Raw genomic sequence first — 7,420 nt, forward strand, 5'->3', positions numbered from 1 at the left:
AATGTGGTAATGGTGGTGGGAAGCAATTTTTATACTGAAATTTTATTTTCCTTGTGTATGTTATTTTCAGTTTTGCCTGGGGCCAGTTCTGTCTCTTTATATTAAACTTTCAATATTCATTAAAGTGGATTTACCTGTGTATATTTAAAACATTTAAGTGGAAGTCCTGCAATGAACAGCAAGAAGTTTGGATAGGACTCTCCTCTCAAGTATCGCTCTTGACAACCAAAGTCAGATGAATCGATAGGCCCAAACTCCCAGAGGAGCTGATAAGAGAAGTAAAAGGTCAAATAGCAATGCTGCAGGGAAGGCCCTCAGCACACCAGGGCTGCTGCCTCTCGCCCTCACATCCGGGCCCGGAAGAGGCGCTAGCTCAGGATGGGCCCGGAGTCCCAGCCGTGGCACTGGCCAGCGCTGCTACCGCCCCTCCTGCTGCTGAACCAAGCCGGGATCCTAACGGGCCATTCATGACGCCGATTAGAAATCAGTTCCCGAAGGGTAGGGGTGGGTTTTAACCTGTGACATGGCTGGCATAGAATAAAGAGAAATGGCCTCGCTCAGGCCCAGGCCCAGGTCTAGGTTGGACTCAACCAGCATTTGAGTTTGAATTTGGAGGCCAACGTCCTCCAAACACACACACACACACACACACGCATCTCAGCTACACACTGAAGGCAGATATGTTCTCAAAGCAAAGCGAGACGAAGAATAACGTGGACGGTGTAGTTATGAGCGGCGTGCTCTCAGCATGCATCCCTGTGGTGCTTAGATGACCCGGAAGTGGTCCGATGGCTAAGCGGTCACCATCTGTTCAGGGTTCAAATGTTGGCGCCACCACCGTCTGTCCAGGTGCCCTTGACAAGTGGATCCTTCCCCCTGGGCTCAGCGTCCTGTTTGTAAAGCAGGCGTCCGCGTTCAGGCGAGGACTCAGTAACTTAGCACATGAGAAGCCGCCAGCACTGTCCCACGGCTCGGGAGAGCGAAACTCTGGCTGCCTCACCAGGCTGCCGGGCCAACATGGCTGCACGCAGGGTGGCAGGGGCGCAGAGACGCACGCAGCGTGCACGCAGCGGGGCTACACGCAGGGTGGTAGGGACGTAGGGACGCACGCAGTGGGGCTACATGTAAGGTGGGAGGGACGTAGGGACGCACGCAGCGTGCACGCAGCAGGGCTGCACGCAGCGTGCACGCAGCGGGGCTACACGCAGGGTGGGAGGGACGTAGGGACGCACGCAGCGTACACGCAGCAGGGCTACAGGCAGGGTGGCAGGGGCGCAGGGACGAAGGGACGCATGCAGCCTGCACGCAGCAGGACTACACACAGGGTGGTAGGGACGCAGGGACGCATGTAGCGGGGTTGCGCAGCCGCCTGCGGGGGCTAGCTGGTGGTGGTGGTGGTGGTGATGTGTCTGAGTTACCCTGCACGCGCCAGGAGTGGAGGTGGAAGTCAGTTTCCTGTCGAGATCAACGCTGAGGCGCAGGGAGACAGCAGCAGCCCCGGAGGTAGGGACCTTACCTCTGCCTTGCTTGTCTGGCCCCATTCTGCCCTCCCTGTACCACCCCCCCGCCTTCCACCCTTGGTCAGGAAGCCTGCACCCCCTTCCTTGACCACTGGCTGGCCCAGCCCTCTGTGCTGGCGCTTCCGGTGTGCTCCCTGGGCCTTGGACCTCAGCCCTTCCCCCTTCGTGCTGAGGCCTCCCACCCTGTACGGCCCGCCTGCAACTCACGTGGTTGGCGCCAGCTCCGTTTGCTGGTGGTAAGTTATAGGAGCCCCAGGCCTGTGGTCACACGTAAACGGCCCAACTAGAATTCCTGTCTGTCCCAGGCCCGGAGCCTGTTCGGCCTTTTCAGGAATCTCTTGGTGCGGCGCTTGTGTGTTTGCCGGTTCCTGTGACCCTGCCTAACCCACACCAAGACCGGCTGCCTACTCTCCTGGGCGGCCCTCCCCACGGCACAGTTTACTTGGTTGGGGTAGAACATTTTTCAAACTAACTTGAGAATTGCTTTACATTTTGGTTGATTTGGTGATCTCTCTCTCTCTCTCTCCCTCTCTCTCTCTCGCTCTCGCTCTAATGTTCCTTAGGCACAAGTGTAGCTGCTGTTTTTCTTTATAGAAAGACTTTCTGTTCCTAACTCCTGCCCTGTTTGATGAATGTGCAGTTTACGATACTGGAGACTGTTTGACTTTTTTTTTGAAGGGGTGGGGTGGGGGGAGGGGGAACTCATCCCGTTTCATCTTTGAGATTGTAAACTGAGTCGTTGCTGACCAGAGCAGCTGTCCTCAGTAAAATTCCTGTTGTTAGATATTTGTTTAAAAGAACAGACATAAAGGATGGCGTTAAAAATAAGGCATCTTGCCCAGCTGATGTGGTTCAGTGGTTGGATTCCCCGTCAGGGTTCAATTCCTGGTTAGGGCACATACCTGGGTTGCAGGCTGGATCCTCAGTAGGGCGCTGTAGGAGGTAGCCAATCAATGATTCTCTCTCAACATTGATATTTCTATCCCTCTCTCCCTTCCTCTCTCTGAAATCAATAAAACCACATTAAAAAAAAAATAAGGCATTTTGAGAAATCAGTATTCATAAAAACAAGACAGTTGTAATATTCTGAGTTAATTATGCATCTTTTTTCATCAAGGCTCAAAACCCTTTGAATTCCATAATTACTTGACCTCATGTCCACACTTTAAGACAGGTTACTTTATTTTTCTAGTAGCCAGCAAAGTAAACGAAGAAAAAAGTGGGTTGCCATGGTCAAGTCACACTGTCGGAAAATACTGGAGGGTGGGAGAGTTGAGGAGGGAGCCTAAGGTTAAAGGTTTAGTCTTGGGCTTGCTGTTTTGGGGAGGTACTGGCCCTGCAGTGGGATGAGAGGCATTTAAAGCCACAGCCCCCCGCCCCGCGCTGGCTGGATTGAAGAGAAGCAGGTATGGCTGAGCCAGGAGGCCAAGTTCTGAGATGGTTTCAGTCCTTAGCTTGGAAAAAGTGAGTGAGATTGAGGAGGTATGGGTCCTGGCTAGTTGGATATTAGGGGCTTGGGAGGGAGAGGGTGGAAAGAGAGGTGAAATTTAGATGCTGAGTGTGTTTCCCTATTTGACTGGGGGAAGAGGCTCGATATCACTTTTGTCCCCTCCCATATTCTCTTCTTGATACAATGCTTAGAGTATGTCAGACTAACCAGAATTTATTTTAAATTGGTTCTAGGATGTATCTTTGTTCACAAAATGTGATTTTGTTGATTTCAGAGAGGAAGGAAGAGAGGGTTAGAAATATGAGCTGAGTTAGATCCCACAATGGATGGTGTCTTCCTTGGTATCTCATTAAGCTGTCAGTTTGTTGTTGTTAACTGTAGCCTTAGTCCAGTAATGGGTAGTTTCAGGGTTGGAGACTCAGGCAAAAAAGATGACCTGTTATCAGACTGGGCCCTTCCACTGTCATTAATTTCATTTTCTTTGAAAATGCTAATGTTTTCAAGGAATATAAGAGGGGGTTGGTAAAAGTCAAGAACAGTATGAAGAATGTATTATTTTGTGGGTTAGAGAGGGAAGAAACAGCTGGTGGGTGTGTCTCTTTTCTAGGTGAAATTGGACTCCATAGCCACAGAAATCAGATAAGAAAAAGAAATAAAAGACATTCAAACTATAGAAGAAGTAAAATTGTCATTATTTATTGATGAAATGATACTATATATAGAGAACCCTGAAGAGCCTGCAACCAAGGTACATGCCCTTGACTGAAATTGAACCTGGGACCATTTCAGTCCACAGGCCAATGCTCTATCCACTGAGCCAAACTGGTCAGGGCTTGATTGTATTTTATACACGAATGACAAACTGTCAGAAAGAGAAATTAAGAGAATAATTCCATTTACAAACACATAAAAAAATACCTAGGAATAAATTTAACCAGTGATATAAAAGACCTGTACTTGGAAATTAAAAAGACACTGAAGAAAGAAATAGAAGATGCATATAAATGGAAGCATTTATCAAACTCATGGATGGGAAGAATTAATATATTGTAATTAAAATGTCCATTCTAGCCCTAGCTGGTTTAACTCAGTGGATAGAGCGTTAGCCTGCAGACTAAAGGGTTCCAGGTTTGATTCCCATCAAAGGCATATGCCTGGGTTGTGGGTTTGATTTGCAGTATGGATCTTGCAGGAGGAAGCCAATCAATGATTCTCTCATCATTGATATTTCTCCCTCCCTCCCTCTCCCCCCCCCCCCGTTCCTCTCTGAAATCAGTAAAAAAATATTATTTTAAAATGTTCATTCTATCCAAACTAATCTACAGTTTCAATTCAATCCTAGCAAATACAAATGGCGTTTTTCATAGAAATAGAACAAATAATCCTAAAATTTATGTGGAACCACAAAAGTCCCCAAATAGCCAAAGCATTTTTGAGAAAGAGGAACAAAGTTATACACACTACCTAATATCAAACTATACTATAAAGTTATAGTAATCAAAACAGCATGGAACTTACATAAAAAGAGACACATAGATCAATGGAATAGAATAGATAATCACTTTCTTATATAATATACAAGAATAAAGTAAAAGTGAACTAAAGACTTATATGTGAGACCCTAACCATAAAATTCCTGAAAGAAAACATAGGCAGTACTCTCTGACATTGCTCTTGGCAATTTTTTTTTATGCTTCCTCAAGCAAGAAAAACCAAAAATAAACAAATGGGACTACATCAGACTGAAAAATTTTTGCACAGCAAAGGAACCAACAACAAAACAAAGGACAACCTGCTGAATAGGAGAACATATTTTCCAATGGTATATCTGATAATGGGTTCATATCCAAAATATATAAAGAAGTCAAGCAACTTAATACTGAAAAGACAATCTGATTTAAAAATGGGCAAGAACCTAGATGGTGGCATAGGTAAACACCTGAAACTGCTGCCTCACACAGCCACTTCAAAACTACAACTAAAAGACAAAAGGGACATCATTCAGAACCACAGGAAGGCTGGCTGAGTGTAAAATCTACGACAAAAGGCAAGAGAAAAGCACACAGAGATTCAAGGCAGTGAGGAAGTAGAGTGCAGAGGTAGGGAGGCACACGCGCATGCAGAAAGGGCTGCAACTGAATACTCGGCTGTCTTTCTCAATCGGAGGGAGACACAAGCTGCTCTGAACTCCAGTTCTGGGTGAGACTCTGGGGACCCAGACTCCTACCGGGAGAAACTGGACTATCTGGCATCAGGTGGAACTTGAGGGCAACTTTCTCTTAAAGGTGCTTGCAGTGATTACTGCAGGGCACTAAGACCTGGGGGCCTCTTAGGGAAGGGCTAATGATCAGCCATTGCTGTTTGCTCCGCCCTGTGGATTCCCTGAAACTCCGCCCCACCCAAGCTGTATGCAGAGGCTTTTGCATATGAATGGCTTGGCCCTTTGCAATCTAAACTTACCTAACAAACTGCAGCTGGGTCAGACAGACCCAGAACATCCAAAAGCAGGCCCAAAGGCCCCACAGCAGCTTGCATTGCTTCACAGCTGGACCTCTTCTGGGCACCTCCAAAACCCAAACAAAGAAAAGGAATCTGCAGATCTCTCTGTAGTTCCTGCTTCATGGCCTTCATGCTTCATAATCCAAAAGTATGATGCTAAATTAGCACCTCCTTAGAGATCCAAGAGCCAGTGTACCCAGTGGTCAGAGTGGGACCATCCAGATTACACTCCTCAGATCCATAAGGGACACACTCAGGGGGCAGACTCAGTGAGCACCAAGTCCTGCTCCATTACGGGGTCTCCTACACAGCAGTACTTCCATTGAGGACAGTGGGTCCTCACAGCCATTTGGTCTCGAGATCGGTTCCTCCCAGTAATACCAACAGCAATCAAGGCTAAACTAAACAAGACTGTGCACACAGCCCACAAAGGGGTGTGCCAGGAGTATCCACCTCAAGTGATTGGAGAGGCGAGGCCACTGGGCCCTATAGGATATCTACCACACAAGGCCATTCTATCAACACAGGGAAACAAAGAAATATGCGGAGACAAAGAAACGTGTCACAAATGAAAGAAATGGAGAAAAGCAAACTATTGGATATAGAGTTCAAAACCATAGTTATAAGGTTACTCACAAATCTTCTAGAAACATCAGAGGAACTTAATGAAACCTTCAAGGATCTTAGTGAGAATGAAAAAAAAAAAAAAAGAAAGAAAGAAAGAAAGAAAGGAAAGGAAAGGAAAAGGACCAGTCAGAAATTAAGCATATAAAGACTGAAATAAAATAATAATATACATTAGAGGATCCCAAGAATCAAATAAAAGATTTGAAATATGAGGAAGCAAAAAACACCCAACCAGAAGAACAAAAAGAAAAAAATAATCCAAAGATATTAAAAACCTATTTGAAGAAATAATGACAGAAAACGTCCCCTACCTGATGAAAGAAATACTTACAAGTCCAGGATGTGCAGATAACCCCAAACAAGAGGAATCCAAAGAGGACCACACCAAGACACATCATAATTAAAATGCCAAGGGCAAAAGACAAAGAGATAATCTTAAAAGCAGCAAGAAAAAAACAGTTACCTACAAGGTAATAGTCATACTATTGTCAGCTGATTTCTCAACAGAAACTATGCAGGCCAGAAGGGAGTGGCAAGAAATATTCAAAGTGATGAATAGCAAGAGCCTAAACAAGCAAAGCTATCATTCAGAACTGAAGGTCAGATAAAGAGCTTCACAGATAAGAAAAAGCTAAAGGAGTTTATCACTGCCAAACCAGTATTTTATAAAATACTGAAAGATATTCTTTAAGAAGAGGAAGAAGAAAAAAGTAAAGATAAAAATTATGAATAACAAATACATATCTATCAACAAGTGAATGTAAAAAGTCAATAAAAGATCTGATTAACAGAATAAACTGGTGAATATAATAGATTCAGGGGCATAGAAAGGGAGTGGACTGACAATTCCCCAGGGGGAAAGGGGTGTGGGGGATGCAGGTAGAGACTGGACAAAAATCATACATGTATGGATAAGGACAGTGATGGGGGGTAAGGCAGAGGGTGTGGTTGGAACCGGGTGGAGGGGAGCTATGGAGGGCAAAAAGAGGAACAACTGTAATAATCTGGACAATAAAGATTTATTTAAAAATAATAAATAAAAATGGGCAAGGAACCTGAATAGACATTTCTACAAAGAGGACACACAGATGGCCAATAGACAGATAAAAAGATGCTCAGTGTCACCAACCATCAGGGAAATGAAAATTAAAAGTGCATGCAATATCACCTCACACCTATCACAATGACTATCAAATCAATAAACCAACAATGTGTTGGTGAGGATGTGAAGAAAAGAGAACCCTTGTGCACTCTTGGTGGGATTGTAAACTGGTGCAGCCTCTACAGAAACAGTGTGGAGGTTCCTCAAAAAAATTAAAAATAG

The sequence above is a fragment of the Pipistrellus kuhlii genome, unplaced genomic scaffold (genome assembly GCF_014108245.1).
Source record: "Pipistrellus kuhlii isolate mPipKuh1 unplaced genomic scaffold, mPipKuh1.p scaffold_m20_p_27, whole genome shotgun sequence".
NCBI classification, from domain to species: Eukaryota; Metazoa; Chordata; class Mammalia; order Chiroptera; family Vespertilionidae; genus Pipistrellus; species Pipistrellus kuhlii.